General features: G+C 42.7%; 1 long non-coding RNA gene across 1 annotated transcript; it reads left to right on the forward strand.

Moving 5' to 3' along the window:
- Nucleotides 1-776: 776 nt before the first annotated feature.
- Nucleotides 777-25,291, forward strand: LOC310687986. Its single transcript, XR_014516713.1, has 3 exons — nucleotides 777-850; nucleotides 24,807-24,958; nucleotides 25,223-25,291. It is a non-coding gene; the product is annotated as an uncharacterized lncRNA (long non-coding RNA).
- The last annotated feature ends 1,137 nt before the right edge of the window (nucleotides 25,292-26,428 follow it).

Raw genomic sequence — 26,428 nt, forward strand, 5'->3', positions numbered from 1 at the left:
TGCTGTTGCCACCACTGTTTGTACTGAGATAAGAAGGGGAAAGTTTGCATTTGTGGGAATAGCCATCATCTCTCTGTTCCAATGCACCAGGACTTGGTGCAAGCCTAGCGAGGATAAATTTGGGACCGTGTAGCCCTATTTCATAGAATTATAGAGTGGGAAGGTTTCCTGAGGGTCATCCTGCAATGAAATAATCTCAGCTAAAATATCCATGACAGATAGCCCTCCAACCTCTGCTTAAAAACCTCCAGTGAAGGAGAATCAACCACTTTCTGAGGGAATCTGTTCCACTGTCAAACAGCTCTTTCCATCAGAAAGTTCTTCCTGATGTCTAGTTGGATATTTCATTCTCGTTACTTGAATCCATTAGCTCGGTCTTACTCCCTGGAGCTTGAGAAAACAAGCTTCATATTGCAATGTGACAGCCATTGAGATGTTTGAAGTTGGCTATCATATGTCTAAGCGGTGGGGTCAACTATCGGGGTGGAAGAGGCTTCAGCCCCCTCAATATTTCTGGGCAGCGCCACCAATATTGAGGGGGCCACCATCCCCCACTGCCTCCGGGCGAGCACTGGCCCACAGGGTGGAGGCAGAAAGCATGAAGGGTGATTTTTGCCCTCCATGCCCCCTACCCGCAGGCAAGTGCTGACAGGACAGGCGAGGCAGAACGGGCAACGAATGGGGGTGGGACAGGTCAGGTGATGCCAGGCCCCCACAATGTGGGGAGCAAGTTTGCGCCCTTGCCTCTCAGTCTACTCTTTTCCAGGCAGCTGCACACAGACGCCAATAATTCCAACCAGGAGCCATCTCAGATGATAATGTATTCCACAATTTGGCTGCTGGATGCTATGTAATGTTATATATTTTCTGGAATCAAGAGCAGTTTTGCATCCACATGGATATCTTTACAAAGCAGATATTTATATCAACGTATAAAAAACTTCCAGCTTTAAACAAACAGAGGTTGTTGTTGTTGTCAACCAGAGCCAGGGCCTTTTCAACACTGGCTCCGGCCTGGTGGAACGCTCTGTCTCATGAGACCAGAGCCCTGCAGGATCTGCTTTCTTTCCGCAGGGCCTGTAAGACTGAGTTGTTCCGCCTGGCCTTTGGCTTGGAGTCAATTTGATTCCCTCCCCCCCTCTTTCCTTTTTCCTTTCTCCTCCTGTGATGAGACTGCATTTTAATGTTTCAATGTTTTAATGTATTTTAATCTTGTTTTTAAGTTGTATTCATTCAACTTGTTTTTATTATTGCTTGTTAGCCGCCCTGAGCCCGGCCTTGGCTGGGGAGGGTGGGGTATAAATAAAATTTATTATTATTTTTTTAAAAAAACACCTCCCTTCATCCATCATTGTAGTCAGTTCTTCATGTCACTGATATCTCAGCAACCTGCAATGCCCATTCTCGTACATTTGGAAGACCACTCCCCCCCACTATTGTGGGTAGACAAGAAGGAGGGAATTGGTTTGTTTCTCTAAATTTTGTGCTTTAGTTCTCCAACCAAGAAAATATGTAGAGATTTTTGTGTGAAGACTTCTACCAAAGAATCCTGATAATTATAGTTTGCTAAGGGTGCTTGGGATTTTAGCTCTGTTTCCAAGATTCTTTGAGGAAAGCCATGTACAGTTTCCAGGATTCTTTGAGTGAATCCATGTGTTTTAAATGTACATAAAAGGTAAAAATAAAAGGTAATGGACCCCTGGACGGTTTAATCCAGTCATAGGCGACTATGGGGTTGCGGCGCTCATCTCGCTTTCAGGCTGAGGGAGCCAGTGTTTGTCCACAAACAGCTTTTCAGGTCATGAGGCCAGCATGACTAAACCGCTTCTGGCGCAACTGGACACCGTGACAGAAACCAGAGTGCACAGAAACGCCATTTACCTTCCTGCCACAGCAGGTAGTTATCTACTTGCACTGGTGTGCTATTGAACTGCTAGGTTGGCAGGAGCTGGGACAGAGCCACAGGAGCTCACTCAGTCACGGGTATTTGAACCACTGACCTTCTGATCGGCAAGCCCGAGAGGCTCAGTGGTTAATATCACAGTGCCACCCACATTTTTTTTTTCAAATGTACAGTGTGAGTGTGACCTACAATCCTTCCTTCTTCCAACCATACAACTGTAAGCGGGAATAACTGGTAGAGGGAAATGAAAGGTCTGAGTTCTGGAGCAAAAATAATTGTTCTGCTTGGGAACAATTGTTCCCAATAATTGTTCATGCCCCACAGTCAACAGCCACAATCCACCATGGATATCTGATGTTTAAGCCACAGGTGGAAGTTGCACAAAATCAAGAAGGGTTTGCACAGGGGACTTTTGCCTTGCCTTGCAATAAAAGGGAATGCAAACAGGAGATCTCTTACCAGTTCTTAACAAAATGCTTCAAAGACTGAGGGCACTGTGAGCATCGCGTGTTTTGATGTATGAAAACACTGGGATTTTCTGCGTAAATTTTTGCATCTCATTGGGACTTTGCCCACAGTGACATTTTCCCGTGCAAAATCTGGCATTTTTTAAAATAAAAAAATCCGTCCATATATAATGGCAAGATCAAAGCTAGAGCAATCAGTATATTCTGATCTGATATCACAAAGGAAAATGTTGTGATATAGCACCATCTGGAGGTGCAGAACAATACCATGTTTGCCCAAAGCATCGCTTGAAATATTTATGCTTCCCTACTTTTCCTTCCCTGAAGCAGGAATAGGGCATGCATTTTGCATGGATTTGATACACTGGAGACATAATTGCAATAGCATTATATAACTATAGAATCTGAGCTATTAGCTTATTTATAGTTACACGGCACAGAAGCGATGTGAAACAAAAGGGATTTTAGGATAAGCAATAATGCGGCTGCAAAGCTATCTGTAGTAGTTAAAATGTGCTAGTTGTCCAATTTGTATGCACAATAGGATTTACTTTAGATGGTGCACTTTTCTGGAAAAAACAGAATGTTCAATATTAAAAATCAATAAGAAAACATGCACCCTGTATTATATAAGGAAATGGCTTGGTAAACCTTTGCAAGGGCACTTGGGTTTCGTGTGGAGAACTGACTGTGCCAGTTGGCAGATTTTGGCATCCATAGCCATGGTAAATCAAGGGTGCTGCAAGTCTTCAGTGTCCTTGTAAAGAGGCAACTGGAGTGAGATGCAATGAGTCAGAGTCCTTTTCTAGGCTCTAAGCCACACTTAGTTTGTCCAGGTAAGGAACCAGGAGATTGCTAGGAACGGAAGACAGGATTGCATCAGCATAGCAATGCAGGATAATGCAGCTGTACCATGAAAACTCTTGGATAAGTCAGGTGAAGCAAATTTGCTGATATGAATAGGTGTCCTAGGCAGGTATTCGGCTTGAGAACTACTTGATATGCACGGAATGTGCAATAAGCCAGCTGCATATAATGGTTTCGATCTGCACGACAAAGGACTTTTGCTTATTTATTTATAAAACTCATATATGCTTAATTGCTGAAAGCTCTAAACAGTTTACATGGTATTTAAAACATACATTAATATTATCCATAAATGTTAGATGATAAACACAAAAACCCAAGTGTACATGAATCTGTACTTTAAAAATATATATTATGTATAAAAAGTAAATTTCATATTAAAATGTATGTCAACTTTGCATATCTGGATAGGGTTTCCAAAATAAAAAGGGTGACAGCTGTTGCCAAAAAAATTACCATGATACACTTTATGTGAATAAAATGTCTCAAACATGCACTATATATATATGGGGAAATAGAAGTATATTTGAGAAGTGAAATAAAGACTCAGATTTCACACATTCCCACCAGTGGAGAAGGTGTCAGCACATTTTTGAGGTGCTATAAATATAGGGATCCCTTCTAGTTAGTTGAGAGGTTGGGATGACACATTAGAGCTGCAACCCTACACAGACTCCCTTGAAAGTAAGTTCCATTGAAATCAATAGGACTTACTTCTGAGTAGACACAGAATAATAGACTCAAAGAGCTGGAAGGGACCACAAGGATCATCAAGCCCAACCCTCTGCAATGGAGGAATCTCAACTAAAGCATCCATGACAGATGGCCATCCAACTTCTGTTTAAAAACCTCCAAGGAAGGAAAGCCCACCACCTCTTGAGGGAGTCTGTTCCACTGCTGAACAGCTTTTCCCCCTGAATGTTTAGTCAGAATCTCCTTTCTTGCAACTTGAAGCCATTGGTTGGAGTCCTACCCTCCAGAGCAGGAGAAAACAAGCATGCTCCCTCCTCCATGGACAACCCTTAAGATATTTGAAGATAGCTATCATCTCTCAGTCTCCTCCCAGTTTCTTCAAGCGCTCCTCAAAAGGCTTAGTTTCCAGACCCTTGATCATTTCGCTTGTCGTCCTCTGCACAGCTTCCAGCTTGTCAACGTCCTTCTTAAATTGTGGTGCCCAGAATTGGTCACAGTATTCCAAGTGTGGTCTGACTAAGGCAGAACAGAGTGGCACTATTACTTCCCTTGGTCTGGACACTACACTTCTGTTGATGCAGTGTAGGACAGCATTAGCATTTTTTGCTGTGTATCACACTGTTGACTCATGTTATCATGTGGTCCACCAAGACCCCTAGATCCTTTCTGCATGTACTGCTAGTAAGCCAGGTGTCCCCCATCCTATATTTGTGCATTTGGTCCTTCCTAAGTGCAGAACATTACATTTGTCCCTATTGAAATTCATTTTGTTAGCTGGTGCCCAGTTCTCCAATCTGTTAAGGTCATTTTGAATTCTGATTCTGCCTTCTGTGGCATTAGCTACCCCTCCCAGTTTGGTGTCATCTTCAAATTTGATGAACATCCCCTTAATTCTTTCATCCATGTCATATGTAAACAAATTGAACAACAATCACTTCCTCCCAAGTTTCTGAGCACTTCCACTTCAATCAGTTCCTATTGGTGAGGACCAGGTCCAAAATAGATGATCCCCTTGCTGGTTCTTCCACCTTCTGGGAAATTAAATTGTCAGCGATGCAATGGAGGAAAGTCTTTGTCCACTGCATGGAGAGCTGTAGCAGTCATGGATTTCCTAAAGGGCATGCAAGCGCTGGTGAAGATCAGAAAACAACTACAGCACATTTAGAATGAAATTTAACATCCTACAATAAAGGGTCTTAGGTAGGGCATTGGGAACCCACCTTCCTAAGAAATATTTCTAGTCCTCTTCAAACTCTTTCATAATTTCATTTAAAATTCCTTGGAAAAAATTGCTCCAAGTAGACACTGCCAGATCCATTGTACGATTCCACTTGTTTGCACAATTTGATGGCAACTCTAATATGAGCCATCCATTGTAGATGACGGGATAATACAGAAGGTGATCACTTGCGGCTTTCTCTAGTTCTCCGATGTCTGCATAATGCTGAATGCATATGGGTTGGACACAATTCTTGTTGATATGTTTACTATCATCTCAGTGGTTAGCAAACAGCTTTGCGATGCCTTAGCCCCGAGTGATATTTTGATGTAAGCATCTCTGCAGATCTGCATTCAAACACTTTACTTGCACTGACATCTTAACGCCATTTTCTGATTTAAGATGACAACACTGGGGACAAAGCCCTTTCTGACAGTAATTAAATCAATTAAATCAAACCGTTTTGAACCCAGCATTGACAATAACCTTAGCTGGACCTGAAAGGTTGGGAACAGCAAACCAGGTTAAGCGCTTGGAGGAAGAGGGGGGTGGGGTTAAGTTGAATAGTGAATAAGATTTTTATTCATGTGAACATCAGATCCATGTTTAATACCAGTCTCATAGAGTTTTCAGAAACATCTGTGTAATATTGTTGAAAAGCTAAGACCTCCATCGTCTGTACACACTTGCCAGGGAATGTTCCATTGAAATCTATCACTTGAGGCTGTATCCAAAACTGTAAAAATGAAACTCTGATCATAAAATGAGTCTCCCCTATCTCTCCTCCATCTGCATGTTCGCAAAATCTGCTGCGGAGGGTCCCCCAACCCTTTTGACCAGATTCAAAGGATGGGGGGTTGCAGACGAGAGAAGAGAGAGATCTGTTGTGCACAAGGAAATCTGTTGTGAGAGTGGCACAGGATCATTGGATAGAACCCTTGATTGATTGATTGATTGATTGATTGATTTAACTAGTATTTAAATATTTATCTCTGGAGCCAACCAATCCTCAGTTTTCCAATGTAATCCATTCTGGAAAACCATTCAAGTTCTGAAACAAAACCGAAGACTCAATATGGAAGCCTCAAAACGGAAGACTCAATACGGAAGACTCCTCAGAAGTTTGACTTCCAAGGCGTGTTTGAAAATGGAAGCATTTACTTCTGGGTTTACGGCATTCAAGTTCAGAAACGTTTGTCAATGGAAACATTCGAAAACCAAGGTACCATTGTAATTAGAAGCATAGAAAAACAATATAGTATAAAAAAGCTAACATGAAATGAAAAAGAAATCAACAGTACATTGAAATCTAATTCAACCAGGACAAAAACCGTATCCAGAAGCACAGTGATAAAACATTGATGAAATCAACAAATGATCAATAAAACAGCTACAAAACCTCAATAAATCATAACCAAGTAAAGTATATCAAAAGTCATTTGGAAAAGGCGGGTTTTCAAAGCCCTTTCAAATACTGAAAATGAGTGGCCCAACCTTTGGAGGGAGTTCTATATAAGGCAGGAAGTGTTTCTGAGTTGTTGTTGTAGTAGTAGTAGAACTCAATAAGATTTCAGAGTAAAGATCAGGCTGTAAGTTAGCTTTGAATCAACTGTTATTGTTTTCCTTGGGACTAAAATGTGCTTTTAATTCAGGTATGCATGGCTCTGTTTTCTTTAAATAATAAGAATAAACCCTGAAGATAATCCAGGGAGCGTTCTCATTAGTTCAAACACCTGTACATGATAAAACAGAGGAGTACAGCAGGAGAAGACAAGATTATTATCAGTCACAGTTTAATTAGCACCCCTGAGACTTGGACATGAAAGGTCTCAGGTCTCTTGAAAACTCATAACTTATGTAAGAAATCATTTCTAAACACTGGGCATATGCCAGACTGTTTTGGAAGATGTGAAATGCCAGCTTTCTTTTGAACGCATTATAATACTTTCGTGATCAATGATAACAGAGGCACTTTGTCCCACCCAAGTCCGCGTGTGGTATAATATCAGTACAGTGGTACCTTGGTACTCAAACGCCTTGGTACTCAAACAACTTGGAACCCAAACACTGCAAACCCAGAAGTGTTCCGGTTTGCGAACTTTTTTCGGAAGCCGAACGTGCTCCGTTTTGAGTGTTACACTTCCGATTAACATATGAGAGTGCTGGAGGTGAAATAGTTAAACAGGTTACCCAATCAGGTCCCAGGGGGGTGGAGTCAGAGGGACTATAAAACCAGCTTTGGGAGGAGCAAAGGGAGGAGTTTGTTGGGAGTTGGTTGGTTGGTTGGAGTGGGAGTGGGAGTGAATTGGGATAGAGTCTGGGGGTAGGTTGAGTTAGTGTAGCGAAATAAGCTGAGTCAGGAACAGTTAGGGGCTAGGAAGACAAGTAAATATCTGAGAGGTGGTTTAGTAAGTGAGAGCAGGTAGTGGAAGTTATAGAACTGGATAGACACCCCATGATTGCAATTGACTGATAAACTGCAATAAATAAACAGAAGCTTATGTTCCAATTTAACCCTGACTGGACTCAGTATTGTACCAGGTAAGGCCTGGGTGGTGGCAGTGAGAAATAAAGTGGTGGCACCGGGATCAATAGACGGTGAAACGTCCAAGGTACCCGTGTGATCACCACACCTTGGTACTCACATGCCTTGGTACTCAAACAACTTGGAATCCAAACACTGCAAACCCAGAAGTGTTCCGGTTTGTGAACTTTTTCCGGAAGCCGAACATGCTCCACTTTGAGTGCTACACTTCCGATTTGAGTGGCACACTTCCGTTCTGAGTGTTACGCTGAGGTCTGTCTGTTATTTTGTGTTTTTGCTTCTGCGGCTCTTTTTGTTTTGCTTTTGTGACTGTGTGGAACCCAGTTCAGCTACCAATTGATTGATTGTGCGACTGCAGTACATTGTTTATTGCTTTCATTTTATGGATCAATGGTCTCGTTAGATAGTAAAATTCATGTTGAATTGCTGTTTTAAGGGTTGTTTTTAAAAGTCTGGAACGGATTGATCCATTTTGCATTACTTTCTATGGGAAAGCATGCCTTGGTTTTGGAACGCTTTGGTTTTGGAACACACTTCCAGAACGGATTACGTTCGAGAACCAAGGTACCACTGTAATACATGTCTTAATGGGCCCATAAATGATTGTCTCTGAGCATGAGGATCAGGCCAGATTGAAGACATGGTGTAGTAAATGCTTTATTGTCTTTTGTTGTCCTTTATGTTAGTGCTATGTCCTCAGATGTTGTACTTATTGAAGTTGTTCCACGCACACGTTGATTTAGTTGGGTACTGACTGGACACAGCTACAAATGCTAAGGCTCTTGAACAGACTGTTGGGCTGGGGTGTTGTTTGGGTTTCTTTGTTTGGGGTGGGAGTGTTGCTTTTGGTTTCTTGTATATTTCTCTTTGAACTTGTGATTTATGTGGAAATTGTTCAGTTTGGTTGTGCATTTTTTAATGTTTTATTTATTGTTCATGACTACATTTGTCATGTTATAATTATGGATATATATACCATATTTTTTGCTCTATAAGACTCACTTTTTCCCTCCTAAAAAGTAAGGGAAAATGTGTGTGTGTCTTATGGAGCGAATGCAGGCTGTGCAGCTATCACAGAAGCCAGAACAGCAAGAGGGATTGCTGCTTTCACTGCGCAGCGATCCCTCTTGCTGTTCTGGCTTCTGAGATTCAGAATATTTTTTTTCTTGTTTTTCCCCTCCAAAAACTAGGTGCATCTTGTGGTCTGGTGCGTCTTATAGAGCAAAAAATACGGTGTATATATTTCATTTTGTAAGCTGCCTTATGCATGGTTTGAACTGTGGAAAGGTGGCATACAAATAAAATTATGTATGTAATTGTTCTAACTCACACTCCAACCTTAGGGTGAACAGTAGGAGGAGGAGGGTTATGATGGTAATGTTAATAATGTTATTCGCAAAGAAATATTTATGATGTAGAGGGTAAGATTATTGACTTAGCATGCTTCACTTTCTTTCCAAATTTCTGATGCAGATGTTGTCCATATAGCCCATTTCCCCAAATTATGAGAAACATTTCAGCTAGTTAAATAGTCTACAAAACAGCATAAATTTATGAGAGGTTCATTGAGAATGCTGACTTTAGTGGCTGTGCCTCACAGATGCCCTTTATGTGTAAATAAAATAATCCAATATGAAAATGTTGATCAATTGCATGGCATATTCTGGATGGAAAAACAGATAATGATGATGTGAACTAAAGTTTGCAACAACGACAACAAAAATTCTCCTATTATAATTATTACTACACTCTGGAAACCATTAGGAGGAAACCATATTTGTTTTTAATGAGAAAATGAGACTTGAGTGTGTGTCCTTTTAAAAAGTCTTTTCTGTCGTTGGATTACTGAGCTAATCCTTTAAGATAATAATAGTCGTTTGCCTACCTGTCCACTAATTCTGTCATGTTGCTGCATACAGAATATGATTACTGATTCCACAAAGAACTACACTGGTTCTTCTGTAATATATATTTTGTTAAAAAGAAAGAAAGAAGAAGAAACAAAAACCCACCGGCTTTTAAAATTAGGAATAATGAAATGAAGTCTTTACCTGTACACCAGTTAGAAGGATCTAAGTATACAATTCAGGCATGACTCTATGGGGAGCCAAAGTTGAATGCCTTATCTCCCATTTGGATCACTGAATTTAGGAGTTGAAGAAGATTGCCACTTGTCTTGCTGAGGAGCTAATTACCCTAATTCATATGCATGATGGGCTGGACTTCAGCAGATGAATTCTGAATCAAAGAATAAGGCTGCAGTATAGTACCAACAGGGACGCGGGTGGCGCTGTGGTCTAAACCACTGAGCCTAGGGCTTGCCGATCAGAAGGTTGGCAGTTTGAATCCCTGTGACAGGGTGAGCTTCTGTTGCTTGGGCCCAGCTCCTGCCCACCTAGCAGTTCGAAAGCACGTCAAAGTGCAAATAGATAAATAGGTACCGCTCCGGCGGGAAGGTAAACGGCGTTTCCGTGGGCTGCTCTGCTTTGCCAGAAGCAGCTTAGTCATGCTGGCCACATGACCCGGAAGCTGTACACCGGCTCCCTCGGCCAATAAAGCGAGATGAGTGCCGCAACCCCAGAGTTGGCCACGACTGGACCTAATTGTCAGGGGTCCCTTTACCTTTTATAGTACCAACAGGGACGTGGGTGGCGCTGTGCTCTAAACCACAGAGCCTAGGGCTTGCTGATAAGAAGGTTGGCAGTTCGAATCCCTGTGACAGGGTGAGCTCCCGTTGCTCAGTCCCAGCTCCTGCCCACCTAGCAGTTCGAAAGCACGTCAAAGTGCAAGTAGATGAATAGGTACCACTCCGACGGGAAGGTAAATGGCGTTTCCGTGCACTGCTCTGGATTGCCAGAAGCAGCTTAGTCCTGCTGGCCACATGACCATCTGAGCCATCTGCGGACAAATGCCAGCTCCCTTGACCTATAGAGCAAGATGAGCATGCAACCCCAGAGTTGTCCATGACTAGACCTAACGGTCAGGGGTACCTTTACCTTTATAGTACCAAAAAAAATTGTTAGTCATATTCATAACCCTTACAGTTTCTAGTTCATTTCCTTCCATCATGTAAATATGATGAAGGTCTAGTTGACATGGTCTTGCTGGTATGCATGCCTTCATAAAGTTCTCCCTCATTGTTTGTTTATTGGCTGCATTTCTACTGTATAGTACGTGAGAAGCCCATATCACTCAGGCATTTCCCAAGACAAAGGTGGAAAACCTGTGGCCCTCCCTACGTTCTTGGAGCCCAACTCCCATCAGTCCCACTCGGCATAGCCAATCATCACCTCTGATTGGAATTGTAGAACACATATATCTGAAGCCACCACTCCCCATCTTAAGTGCCCTAAAGAGCCTCAATGTTAGAAGATGGTAAGTATCAATTTTTTAATGGCGTCTGCCACACTATAACAATAAAATAACTACTGTAGCAACATGGATAGCCATTGTTAATTGGTTTCCTTTTTATAATGGTTAACTGAATCCTCTGAGAACGTCATTCAGATGTTTATCAAGATAATTTCATTGGAATTGATACATAGCTATTGAACATACATTGCTTGCTGCTACACTAGACTTTTCTTACACGATCATGTCCTGTAAAGACATTTGTGACATTTTCTGTGAAAAGAGAAAAGAAGAATACTTTATTTTTTCCCTAGCTCAACATTTCATTTTAGCAGGAAAGGACACAAAAAGAAAATGATAATGCTAATAAGGCTGGGATTTGTTTAAAGAGAAATACATAAGTAATAACATATTGGACTATAAGAAATAGGGATGTAGGAAATTTTGTTTAGTCCACATTTATAAGCACACTGAACTAATTCATACCTCCTGGATCATGAAGCAATTGTTGATTACTGATCAGAAAGTAATTATTCTTTGGATTTCGCAGTTCTCTGAATTTTGTGACGCAGTTCTTTGTTTTTAAAAATGAACCACAACTCTTTTTTAAAAAAATTAAGAAGAAATGTATGCATATTTTACATCTCCTATGAAGAGAGAGTTTCCCTATGTGGATGTAATGTTATTGAAGACTTATGCCACTGCTTACTGGTTTGCCCAATTTATGAGGATTTAAGAACAGCCTTGTTCGAAGATTTAAATCTCCCAGTTGGGAGATCGCCTAGGTATTTGATTATTTTTTTCTTAGGGGATAGGTCTCCCTAGGTCTCTGAAAAGTGGCCTGTTTTGCCTTTGGGGCAGCCATTTTAAGGGGAAATGTTTTTGTAAATGGCAAGTTAAATTCTTCAGGGAAGCAAACTCTTATCTGACAGAATGTCTGGTTCAAATAATTATTTTAACTTTGCAATGTACTTTATTCTGTTTTATGTATTTTATCATTTCCATGTCTTTCAAACAAAATAGTCAATGCAAGTGGCCTAGCACACCTGAGAGAATTCTGGTCCACCATACTTTTTGGAACAGATTATTTCATGGTTTTCAGTAGGGTCAGTATATTCCACAATGTCCCCGCTTGTCACAGCAGGTCCTACTAGCTCTCTAAGCATGCATAATATGGCCTGATGTGATGGAGGATATACAGTGGTACTTCAGGTTAAGAACTTAATTCATTCTGGAGGTTTCTTCTTAATTTGAAACTGTTCTGAACCTGAAACACCACTTTAGCTAATGGGGCCTCCTGCTGCCGCTGCTGCGCCGCTGCTGTATGATTTCTGTTCTCATCCTGAAGCAAAGTTCTTAACTCGAGGTACTATTTCTGGGTTAGCGGAGTCTGTAACCTAAAGCGTCTGTAACCTGAAGTGTCTGTAACCCAAGGTACCACTGTATTTCAAATTCAGATGATACCGGGCATCTAACTGAATGCCTTAGTATTCTGTACGTTTCCTAATAGACAATAGTTTTGGGGTCTCTTCTTCTGGGCAGGGTGGCTCCCACAAGGCCATTTTGGTCGTTCCAGCACAGTTGTATCCCTCTGCTGAGATCTGTGAGCCGTGGACCTGGTTCAATCCATATATTGGTGTCTGGCCTCTTTATTACCTGTTCCAGTCACAACCCACTTTTGATGGCTTCCTGGAATTTCTTTAAAGAACTGATAAACTCATCTAACATTGATTAACTGTGGGTAAAACTCAATATTTGTACAGCAGACTGTATTTATTTTGGTTGTAAATCAGCTGAAATGGATATAGTTATTTTCTCTGGGGTGGCTATGAGGAAAGCTATCCAATAATAACACCAGGGAACACTGGTAGGCAAACAGATGCAAGGAGCTTTATTTGAGGTCATTTGCCATAAAGGATAGTGAAATTAACAGGGCAGTCATTTGCATGTCTACTCAGAGTTATGTCCTATTTAGTTCAATGCTAGTTACTCCCAGGTAAGTGTATATGATCGCAGTCTAACAGTAGATAAACGTAAGCTTTAAAATGCCATTTTCTTCTGAGGAACTGTGCTGGAAACTGTATATGTTCACAATGTGTATGTGTATGTATTAATTGAGTCATACATTGATTTCTGATTGTCCACACACCTAGAACGAAGACATGAGAGATATGTGTGGTTAAATGGTCACAGCTTTACAGTGGTACCACTAGATACGAATGGGATCCATTCCGGAGCCCCGTTCACATCTAGAGGTAAACGTAACTAGCGACAGCACGCGTGTCACTTTTCACTGCTTCTGCGCACGCGCATGACATCATTTTGAGCATCTGCACATGCGCAAGCGGCAAAACCTGGAAGTAACTTGCTCCGTTACTTCCAGGTTGCCGAGGTGCGCAATTTGAATGCGCTCAACTCGAAGCATATTTAACCTGAGGTATGACTGTATTCACTACTCTATAGATGATCTGCAGAGATCAGATCAAAGGTTGTTTGGCTACTTGTGGGCAACTTTAAACTAAGCTGGCTACCTTGAGGGCAAGTCAGATCTGAAGAGGTAGAATGTGAAATCCCCAAGTCTCCTCAACTGGGCAAAACTACTTGTCCTACACTGTAGCATTAAAGCCAAAAACCACCCAAGGAAAATAAATAGCAGTGTGGAGTAGGCGAAATGGGTGCTCCAACAGCTAGTCGTGGGACACCCCTCAGAAAATGTTACTTGGTCCCCTGAATGGGTAACCAGCTAATTTCATACTGTTAAATGGGCCCACATCAGAAGAGGTCAGCTTCGGGGAATTCTGTGTCCTAAATAGGGATACACATGCCTTGGTGTGATTGGCCTCACTGGGCCATGTGACCTGTCCTTGAAATAAGAAGCTGGGGAAGTATTGTGTGCTTATCCAGCATACCTGAAGGAGCATCTCCACCCCCATCGTTCTGCCCAAACACTGAGGACCAGCACCAAGGGGCCTTCTGGCGGTTCCCTCACTGTGAGAAGCCAAGTTACAGGGTTCCAGGCAGAGGGTCTTCTCAGTAGTGGCACCCGCCCTGTGGAACGCCCTCCCACCAGATATCAAAGAGAAAAACAACTACCAGACTTTTAGAAGACATCTGAAGGCAGCTCTGTTTAGGGAAGCTTTTAATGTTTAACAGACTATTGTACTTTAATATTTTGTTGGAAGCCACCCAGAGTAGCTGGGGAAACCCAGCCAGATGGGAGGGGTATGTATGTATGTATGTATGTATGTATGTATGAATAAATAAATAAATAATCCCCAGCAAGGGGTGGGACAAGAACACTCCCATTTAGGCAACAAGGGTGTGATCTTAGGTAGACCAGGTAGCTTGCAACATGGCTCAAGCTATCTGGATTCCTCTTCTGCTCCTTCATCTGTGTACTTTGGTGGAACCTTCATAGCATTCTGGAACATCATTGTTGAGGGACTGGGACCAGTCTGCCATTCCACACATACAGACCTTCCTGGTTGTAACATCTCCAACAAAAGACAGTGGAGTCCACTGTTCTTTTCTGGGAAAAGGAGGCAATGTGTAAGTTCCTTTGAGAGGAAGGCAGCAAGGAGCAATTGAGTTTCCTTACAACTTTTAGCCCGGCTCATGCATGACTTGCATGTAGGCCACACAGTAGCAACCAGTGTGGTGTGTGGAGGAGCTGGAACAGTATCTCTCTGACACCAGCATCACTGCAGCTTACCTGCATGGGGTGGCACAGGGTTGTGGTGAGGTCAGGGCTGAGCAGGTGAACCTACTGGTATGCCCACACAACCTCAAGTTCACTTTTCCCCTGCCCCATCTCCATCCAGGCAAGCTGTGGTGGTGACTCTGTAGCTTTGTGGAATATGTTGTTGTTTAGTCGTGTCCGACTCTTTGTGACCCCATGGACCAGAGCACGCCAGGCACTTCTGTCTTCCACTGCCTTCTGCAGTTTGGTCAAACTCATGCTGGTAGCTTCAAGAACACTGTCCAACCATCTCGTCCTGTCGTCCCCTTCTCCTTGTGCCCTCCATCTTTCCCAACATCAGGGTCTTTTCCAGGGAGTCTTCTCTTCTCATGAGGTGGCCAAAGTACTGGAGCCTCAGCTTCACAATCTGTCCTTCTAGTGAGCACTCGGGGCTGATTTCCTTAAGAATGGATAGGTTTGATCTTCCATGGGACTCTCAAGAGTCTCCTCCAGCACCATAATTCAAAAGCATCAATTTTTCCGCGATCAGAGTTCTTTATGGTCTGCAGAATATGTAGCTCTGCAAAATATGAAGCGAACCTGGTATCCCATGTCATGGAATTCTACTCACTATTGATCCAGAGCAGATTCCAATGTATAGTTAGCAGAATAAAAACTTAAACACTTTGCAGGATTCCCCCCAAATAGACCAGAGGCAATTATATTTCATCCAGAAGAGCTTTACTGCTACTGAAGGCAAATGAACATAATGGTCACAAAGCCAATATATTCAGGATTGGCACCATCCATAAGAAATCCAGTTGCAGCAGACTTAACTTAAACTTACAATAACTTATAATAGGTCTGACGCTAAGCATACTATGTGCAGAACACCACATCAGAAGGAAGCGAGATAGAAAGAAAAAGTGAAACCTAGGCCTTACTTTTATAGTCAGCATGACCTTGAGTGAAAGAGATAACAGAACAAGTTTAAACCAGCTGTACTCAGCTTCTCTGAAAGAATAACCCGAACAACATGAACCTTCTGCTTGTTTCTTTCACACAAAGACGCTTCCGGAATCTTCCAGAACCCTCTTGAATTAATTAGAACAGGAAAGATCTCTAAACATCAGATCAATACTTTCTGCACTAAGAAATGCAAATTGACACCCATCGTCTCGTCTTCTTTCAACTGGATGTCATGAACAGTTGTCTCTCTCTCTCTCTCTCTCTTTTTTTTTTTTTGCAAGACTAAGTTCTATGACATAAATCATAATTAAATAAAAGCATCATTAAACGAGGAGGGGGAGAACCATGGATGCCACCTTGAGCTCCTTGGGGAAAAGAAAGTGGGAAATAGATGCAATAAATACACATATGCACAGACATAATTATAGGCATATATCATTATTATATAATTATTGAAAGGGTCTTTTTAACCACTTGCAGGGAAAACAAAGAGCCTTTTAAAGTAGCTTTGTTTAATGATTTGTTCTATTGCATATTTCCTCTTGTGGTTCACCACTGCTATTTATATTCTGGCTTGTAAGCTACCTTTGAGTACACTTGCCATCTGTTGGCCTGTTCACAAACAGAGCTCCTTCTTGCATTCTGCATCACAATGCCACAATACATTAACACCAGTTTTTGGTGTTGTTTTTTTTAAAAAAAGAATTGATCTATGCATCCTATTACCCTGCTGTGATTGATACATACATTTGCGATAAGTCTGCGTGAAAATTTGTAAGCGCTTGTATGCAAAATTCTCCTGTTTTATATGCAAATAGGCCTGGTATATGCAATTGTCCCTTGACACAATGCATTTATGAATGCTATATTCATGAATATGCACATTTTAATTGTACTTTTCGCTAACGTGCACCTTTTTGCATACTTTATTTGGTTGGGCATCTTTACAAAATTACAAAATTCAGATAAATGTTGGGCAGCTGCTAAACTGAGTCCCGTGGTAGTTCAGCAGCAAAATTCAGCTAAAAATGTTGCATCTCAGTTTGTCCACTAGTTCCAAAATGTTGTGTCTCAGTTTGACCACTAGTTCCAAAAGCACAAATTTGGTAGGTTTACAGTAAGATAAAAACTGGACAATTTCTCCTATATCCCTAATCAGAGGTGATTTATTTGGGCGCATGGCAGCTCTGATACATCGCTGAACCTCACAAAACCGCAGCGAACACCTTTCCCCTAAACCAGTAGCTATAACTGACAGCTCTCTTTTCCAACCCCTGCCTTTTTAGGAAGCGATAGCAAAGTTTGACAGCTAATCAGGATTAAAAGAGGAGGAGGAAAGCACTGAAGAGTGTCTGGCACTTCCTGTTTCTGTAGTGACCTTTCTAAGCTTAATAGCTGCAGGACTTCCTGCAGGTTCTACGCCTCCAGACCTCAGTGGCTCAGCTTGTCACAATAACGTTTTGTACTTCCCACTTCCAGAATGATCAATAACGCTACGCAGACTCTTTTTTAGCACTTTTACTTCAAGCTTTCTCATGCAGCTTGAAGTTCTGAGGTGACCTAGAAAAAGGCAGGAGGGATGAGCAATCCCTTCCCCCCATCCCCACCTTTTAAAATAATGCTTTTAGGGCAGGAGGGAGATTCTCTGTGTTATTTAGCCAAACTAATTTGCTCGTAGCTTGCTTTCATTTCTGACAGTTAGTTGGCATTTTCTGGAGCGCATCTCCAAAGGTAATTGTTGTGCTTCGAGGGACCTTTCCTTGGCCCTCTTCATCTCATCACCTCAGGTGATGTGAAAAACAAAGAAGCAGCTTGCTGTTAAATAATAATTTTTAAGAGCATTTTTTTTAAAAAAAGGATTCTCTTTAGGGTGGAAGGAAACAAAGTTTCACTGAGAATAGAGTATATGATTTTTTTTGTTCCACTGTAGGAAGAAAAGCTACCTTCTCTGATGGGAAAGAAACAGATTATTCGTTTTCAGTGGCAAGCAAATGTTTAAAAGAATGGAATTGGGATGTTATGTGTGGAAGCCTTGTTCAATGAAGAAAGCACACCATCATATATTTGAAACATATCCAAAGTTTGTCAAGCGTACTGAGAATTGCAGCTTTCTGAGGAGTAAAGTATAGTTCCCAGTATTTGAGCTTTTTGCAGGTTGCTTTAAATCAGGCTTCCTCAAACTCGGCCCTCCAGATGTTTTGAGACTACAGTTCCCATCATCCCGGATCACTGGTCCTGCTAGCTAGGGATCATGGGAGTTGTAGGGCAAAAACATCTGGAGGGCCGAGTTTGAGGAAGCCTGCTATAAATGTATGGTGTGTACATTATGGGTTAACCCATTTAGGATTGCACTATGCAAGGTACATAAGCACCATATAGTTATGTCAGTAAGAGCCATATAGTAAAGTTCATATAGATCTGCTTGTGTTTTTCACTTTCCCCCTCCCGATATTACCATCACATCATAGGGAGAGCAGGATTGAATCTCTTGGCTCCACCACCTCCATCATCTCTCTCACTGGCTTCATCAACATTCACATGTTGGGAAGGGAACCATTGAGCAGGGAGCCCATAGAGGCTGCTCATGTGATTTAGAACCCTGACCTTCTAGGACAAAAAGTCTCTCCAATGGCACCCAAAAAAGGTCTCTGTGAAATCCACAATGTGTGAGAGACAGTTTATTCTTCCTGCTCAGTTCCTGTTTGAACTTGCTCAGCCTCTCCTACATTGAATACCCCTCAGTTAACCATGTCCACATTTCCTTGGATAGTAAGGAAGAGACTCCAGTCTCTTCTGAATGGAGGAGAGGTGCAGAGAGCTTATCTTCAGAAGCAAGTGAGGTGCTGCCTGATATAGAAGCTGAACTTGGGGGGCGTGGGTGTCCACAGGCCATTTTGTGGTCCTCTTTTTTGCTCCTTTGGGTGTGGCAGCCATTTTGTGTTATGCCAGTTCCTCCCAGCAGCCAAGAGGGAGTGTAACCCTATCTTCAGAGGGAGTGTAACCCCATCAAGTGCAGGCAGCCTTTCATCCATCTAATCTAGAGAATCACCCACTAACAGTGCCTTAGTCTTATCTGGACTGAGCTTCTGTTTATTGGCTCTCATCCAGTCCATTACTGAGGCAAGACAATGGTTCAGCGCATCCATTGCCACGCCTGCAGATGTAAAGGAGAAGTAGACATGTGTGTCATCAGCATATTGCTGATAGGTAAAGGTAAAGGGACTCCTGACCATTAGGTCCAGTCATGACCGACTCTGGTGTTGTGGCTCTCATCTCGCTTTATTGGCCAAGGGAGCCGGCATACAACTTCCGGGTCATGTGGCTAAGCCGCTTCTGGTGAACCAGAGCAGTGCACAGAAACGCCGTTTACCTTCCTGCCAGAGCGGTACCTATTAATCTACTTGCAATTTGACGTACTTTCGAACTGCTAGGTTGGCAGGAGCAGGGACTGAGCAACGGGAGCTCACCCTGTCGCAGGGATTCAAACACCGATCTTCTAATCGGCAAGCCCTATGGGTTTAACCCATAGCGCCACCCGTGTCCCTTCATATATACACCTAATCTCCAGATAACCCGACTCAGCGATTTCATGTAGATGTTAAGCAGCTGGGGGGGTGGGATTGAACTTGAGGAATGCCACATTGAAGGCTCCATGGGGCTGAAGAACACTCCCAAGGCATCACCCTCTGGAAATGACTATTCAAGTAGGACTGGAACCACTGCAAAGTGGTGCTCCCACCCCTAACTCAGACAGTCATTCTAAAATGTTGTTATTGTTGATGAAGATGATCTATTGAATTTATATATCAAAAGCCACCAAGGGGTCAAGGAGAAATAACAAGGACACATCTCCCCTGTTTCTCTCCTGACGGAGGGTGACCAAAGCAATTTCTGTGCCTAAACCAGGACGAAACACCGATTGAAATGGATCTAGACATACAATTTCCTCCAACAGCACCTGCACCTGGTCCATGAGCACCCGTTCAAGAACCTTGTCCAAGAAGGGGAGATTGGCAACTGGTAATTACTGAGATTTTCCAAATCCAGGGAGGGTTTCTTGAGGAGTGGTCTTACCTCTGCCTCCTTCCAACAGGCAGGGACCACTCCCTCTTGCTGTGAGGCATTAATCACCTCCCTGGCCCAGCCAGCTGTTCCCTCCCTGGTTGCTTTTATCAGCCAAGAGGGGCAAGGGTCCAGAGCACAAATGGTCACTCTGACAAAGCCCAGTACCTTGTCCACACCTTACTAACTGAAACCCATCCAACATAACAAGACTAAATAGTGCTCTAGACACGTCTCGAGATTCATCTGCTGTTTGTTTGTTTGTTTATTCAATTTATATATTGCCCTTCATCGTAAGATCCCAGGGCGGTTCACAGAATAAAATATAGGACAGTGCTCCTTTAAGGTAAAGGTAAAGGGACCCCTGACCATTAGGTCCAGTTGTGGCTGACTCTGGGGTTGCGGCACTCATTTCGCTTTATTGGCTGAGGGAGCCGGCGTACCGCTTCCAGGTCATGTGGCCAGCATGACTAAGCTGCTTCTGGTGAACCAGAGCAGTGCACGAAAACACCATTTACCTTCCCGCCGGAGCGGTACCAATTTATCTACTTGCACTTTGACGTGCTTTCGAACTGCTAGGTTGGCAGGAGCAGGGACCAAGTAACGGGAGCTCACCCCGTCATGGGGATTCAAACCGCCGACCTTCTGATCGGCAAGCCGCAGGCTCTGTGGATTAACCCAAAGCGCCACCCGCGTCCCTGCTCCTTTAAGAGCTTGCCCAGAAAAGCTTCTCCAGCTGCAAAAGAAGTTAATTTCTGCATAGTGTGACATTCTTTTTTATTATTACTGAGTGTTGGGTTTGTTTTGTTTTGTTATTAAAGTTGGTCGTTGTCTTTCTCTCTCTCTTTTTGGCTAAGTCATCAATGCTGCCCTTTGCAAGAGTTGTCTCTTTTTCAATTCTGCAGTCTCTCACACAATGCAAAAGTTCAGGCTTTGCAAGAGATGAGATGGGCAGTGGCTGCACTGCAACTCGTATTGTATAACTGAATGCCAACAGGTAATAATAGTGACTGGCACCTTTGCTTTTCTGGCCCACAAATGTAAGCTCTGCTAGAGTGTGCTGAGGCTGGGCATTTACTGAAGGCAAGAAAAAGTTCTTGAAAGTTAGCAATTAGTTTATAATAATGTGCAGAAACCTTTTGGATACATTTAGTAGCTGAAGAAGAAGAAGAAGAAGAGTTTGGATTTGATATCCCGCCTTTCACTCCCCTTCAGGAGTCTCAAAGCGGCTAACATTCTCCTTTCCCTTCCTCCCCCACAACAAACACTCTGTGAGGTGAGTGGGGCTGAGAGACTTCACAGAAGTGTGACTGGCCCAAGGTCACCCAGCAGCTGCATGTGGAGGAGCGGAGACACGAACCCGGTTTCCCAGATTACGTGACTACCGCTCTTAACCACTACACCACACTGGCTCTCAAGAAAAGAAAAGAAATGAAAGAGGGATTTGACCTCCAGTCTTGGACAGAGCCTGGTTTACACCTCTGGAAACTTCACTGGACTTCTAATGAGGATTTGCACATGTGGAGGCATCACCTCATACAGCCCTAGGCACCAGGAGGAGAGAAGGACCATATGCTTTGATGGGAAGCATTGAAGATCAGTGCAAGGCCCTAGGTGCTGCATGTAAAAGCATCTGCAAAACACTACTAAACTTTGGGTTACGTAAATACAATCCTGGTAACACCACACACAACGTAACAGGCTGTTTTTGACTATGTAACTTCTATTTCAAACACAATTCAACATATAATATCTCACAAAGCGTAATTCCATAGACCAACACATCATGCAAACAGAATATATCCAGAGAAATTAAAGTCCAATGGATGGTCAGGAGATGAAGTCCATTCAGTTCCTAAATTGGCATATTGGCAATAACCACAATATGGTATGCTTATCTTATGGCGTTCCATGTATCGCTGCTTTGAGGATTCTAACATTCCTTGTATGTAGATATCAGATCAGATGGAAAACTTGAAGGTATAGCATGACAAGGATGATTGGTTATTGCCAATATGCCAATATGAAATTACACTTTGTGAGATATTATATGTTGAATTGTGTTTGAAAGTTCTGTTACATAGTCAAAAACAGCCTGTTACGTTGTGTGTGTTGTTACCAGCATGTAAAAGCATCTGCAAGTAGCTCTAGAGAGAAATGAAGCCCTGAAGAGTCACTTCCAGTCAATGTAGACCATGGATAGGCAATCTTTGATCCTAGGGTCATTTGTGGACCTTAATCCCATTTCAAAAAGCAGCTACAAACTATCAATTCAGACCTTTGGCAAGAGTGAGCTGTCCCTCACCCCACTGGCTGCTGGGTGGGGAGAGGGAGGGAGGGAGGGAGGGAGGGAGGGAGGGAGGGAGAGAGAGAGAAAGATGGGTTGCCACTTATACTGAAGTGATTGCAACTGATGAGCTATAAATGAACCAAAGAAAGTTCAGCTATGAAACCTTCCTTGGATTTCTGTGTGCTCATTCTTACTGGCAGCAGCTTAATTAAATAATAGCATCAATGCTCAAAGAATGTAATTAATGAGTGGCAACATCCAAGTGTACCCTAACACCCCATAAGAAAATAATACCACATTACCATGTGCAGAGTGGATTGCCAAGATAATATTAAATCCATCTTCTGAGATAGTCTAAGTACACCAATACTGCTTGACTCTCAGGTGGTCCTTATCAGCAGTTGAACAGCAACAAAAACATCCAAAATGACTATCAAGAGATGGTAAGTGGCAAATGAGTGGCTCTTGGGCAATAAGAGTTTAAGATAGCTAGAACAATGGGCTATCCATTTCCAAAGTGCAGCTCAAAACATGCTCTGTCATATGTGAAGAACTCCTTGTCCAAGAAAACAAACCAACCAGACAAAAGCCTTTCAAAAACGTTCACAGTTTCGATGCATTTGGTGACAGCCAGGCAATATGAGCCACCCACGAGCCCCATTGATTTAAGTGGGTGGTAAACATAACATTCTTCTATTGAAACCAGTGTTTAAATTGGCTGTCTTGCTCGCTCACTTGCAAAAACAAAACCCCTCTGTGATTTTTAATAGCTCTCGAAGATCCACTTTAAGATGGTGGTTAACTGTTGCTGCTTTCATCCATCTGTCTTGGGAGACAATGGAGAAGTGCAGCTTTGAGGGTGAAGACAAACTGTTGGAAGGTTATGGCACCTGTTGTGGTTATAGAGACCAATATGGGAGAGATATGTTTTGTTGCAGTTGGGGCACACAAAGGCGCCTGGTCATGCTGCTGCAGATGCCCCATAGTGTTTCTTCTCTGTGTGCTCCTCGCAGCAGTCATTCCTCCTCTGGCCATTGCTGTGGATACACAACCCAACTGTCTCCAGGCACTACAGTGATCTGCAAGGAATTCCCACATAGCAAGATTGATATTGCCAGCCTCCATGTCATGTTTGCAGACATCTTTGTAATGCAGAGTTGGTCAGCCAACAGGCCTGGTGCCTGAAGCCAGCGCCCCATAGAGCACATCCTTGGGGATCCTGACATCTTCCATTCTGTGCACATGACCAAGCTAGTGTAGATGTCACTGAAACAGGAGTCAGAACATTCTGGGAATGTGGGCTTGGGAGAGGACACCTTTGTTTGAGACTCTGTCCTGCCATGTGATTCCCAAAATCTTCCTGACACAACACACGTGGAAGACATTGACAGACCCCCCAATTATCCCAATTTTCCAGGGACAGTCCCGGATTTACAAAAACCATCCGAATTTCTGATTTGATCCAGGAACGCCCTGCTTTTCCTTAAGGTAAAGGTGACTCCTGACCATTAGGTCCAGTTGTGACCGACTCTGGGGTTGCGGTGCTCATCTCGCTTTATTGGCCAAGGGAGCCGGTGTACAGCTTCCAGGTAATGTGGCTAGCATGACCAAGCTGCTTCTGGCGAACCAGAGCAGCGCATGGAAACACCGTTTACCTTCCCACCAGAGCGGTACATGCTTTTGAACTGCTAGGTTGGCAGGAGCAGGAACCGAGCAACGGGAGCTCACCCGGTCGCAGGGATTCGAACCACCAACCTTCTGATCAGTAAGTCCTAGGCTCTGTGGTTTAACCCACAGCATCACCTGCGTCCCGCTTTTCCTTAGGATGTCTCTATTTTCACTGGAGTAATGTTGGAGGGTGTGTGTTGAGGCTTTCAATAGTCAATGGACAAAGATGATGGAAACTGTAGTCTAACAACTACGGAGAGCCGCAGGTTCTCCACCCCTCCCTAGGGCAGTATCCACCTAAATCATAATCAAGAGTATGTGCTTGCTCTGTGTTTAATGATATATATCACCTCTATTTTTTGTGCTGCATATACCAACTTTTTCATCATTGGAATCAACTGATGAAATGATGGGCATTTTCAGTGTCACTCTCCGCCTTTCGAGATATTGATTGGCTTTTAGCATGTGGTCATAAAAACCATGTACCGATTTCAGAACAACCCTGATGGGAGAAGGAGGAAAACCCCAGATCTCTGTGGAAATAGATGTAAATGATCAAGGTCAAGAAAAGCATTAACCATGAAATGTAACCAACTCTCTCTGAAACATTTATATTTTAATTATGATTCTTCAAGAGTCAAGATTTTTATGTGCAGATAAATCTTGGGTGACTATAAGGATTGGAAATTTCAGCAGCACTCTGGTAAAAAGCAAGATATTTCTCCATGAATTTGTCTCTTGGCCTACTGGCATGAGCTCCAGAATTGACCTAAACCCAAATGAGTGTGGGATGTGATCAAACGTAGATATTTCTGGACATCCAGAGCTTGCTAAACTAGTCCTAATGGGCTTTCAGAATGGCTCACAACAAAAGTGATTGTGCATCACTACAGAAAATGCAGAATAAGGAAGGCCCTTGCAGGTGAGGGGTGCATAGCATTATAGGACGATATATTCTACAGAGAGATTGAGGAGATTATCTCCTATCTGCAGGATGAATTAGTACAATTCATTCTGCCACCTTATATCGTGCTGCATGTGTACAGATTCCAAGAAGGTGATTGTTCCTTTTCTAACCTTTACTCTTATACAGGAGATTCTGTGATAGCGTCACAGAGGACATATGAAGAAAACAAAACAAAGGTCCAGGTATGTAGGATAAATGCAGTTCTCCATGAGTTGCGTATCAGAGTTCTGAGCCAGAAGAGGAAAACTGTTACCATGTAAATAAGGTACATTGGTAAGGTAAAGGTAAAGGGACTCCTGACCATTAGGTCCAGTCGCAGACGACTCTGGGGTTGCGGTGCTCATCTTGCTTTACTGGCCGAGGGAGCCGGCGTACAGCTTCCGGGTGATGTGGCCGGCATGACGAAGCCGCTTATGGTGAACAGAGCAGCACACGGAAATGCCCTTTACCTTCCCGCCGGAGCGGTAACTATTTATCTACTTGTACTTTGTGCTTTCGAACTGCTATGTTGGATATGGTATCATAAGTCAAATATTTGCTAGGCTTGTAATGCTGGCTGCCTTGAAAATGTTGCTGTAGCTCAGTGGTGACCAAACTCAGCCCTCCAGCTGTTTTGGGGCTACAACTCCCATCATCCCTAGCTAACAAGACCAGTGGTCAGGGATGATGGGAATTGTAGTCCCAAAACAGCCGGATGGCCAAGTTTGGCCACCATTGCTACCTGGAGGGGGCGGTTGCTGCTTCCCTCCCCAGCTGTGCCCCCTGTTACAAACCACTGCGATAAATTTTTATGATGCAACAGCACATCACTATTTTTTATAAATAAAATAATTCTAAAATAGTAGATCTCGAAGTGCAAAATATAGGATGCATCTTAATGCATATTCCAATAACTTCAGTTTTGGTAGTGAGCTCACCACGCCCAGTCACTACTGAGCCCATGTTTGAGAGTGTCTAATCTGAAAATGATTTCCAGCTCAGGAGCTGTTGTTGGCAGTGTCACACTGATTGACAAATCAGCCCTGCAGGGGGGTGGACTAGATGACTCTCAGGGTCTCTTCCAACTCTACAGTCCTATGATTCCAGGATATGTGAGGATCCTCTGCCAGAAAGCATTCAACATGCTCATCTCTTGGTTGGAGAGGAGACAAATTCTTCATCTGCCTTAGAATCCTACCCTTCCTTTGAATTTCAGGATGCTTCTTGTGTCGTGTCCAATAATCCCCAGGGATAAATTTGAAATGAGATAGATAGATAGATAGATAGATAGATAGATAGATAGATAGATAGATAGACAGACAGACAGACAGACTGATAGATTGATAGAGTGATCTATGGCTATTTCTCTTCCAGTTATCCTGGAAGAAGCAGGTAGGTAGAAGCACACAGGAAACTGAACTAACACTTTTATTTATTTATTTCATTCTGTTAAGATGATGGTTTTGCAGTGCTAATTATTGAAATGTGAGGTAGAAAATAAAACTCCTCACAATGTGACAGGCTTCCTGATCTCAATGATTAATGCAAACTCACTTCTGGAAGAAGAGATGCAGCTGATGTTCTCCATTGTGTCTGTCTGCACATTCTATATTAATCTGTTGCATTACAATGAAGTGCTCTACTGATCAGTAACAAATTGGTATGACGACACTTCTTTTAATAGCTCTGTGGTTTTTGTAATCCTGCAAAATGAAATGGCAAAGAGTCAGTGCAAGCAGACAGGAGTATTAGCCGCAACATTGATTTAT

Source organism: Podarcis liolepis (genome assembly GCF_965112155.1).
Source record: "Podarcis liolepis genome assembly, chromosome: 10".
Taxonomy (NCBI): Eukaryota; Metazoa; Chordata; class Lepidosauria; order Squamata; family Lacertidae; genus Podarcis; species Podarcis liolepis.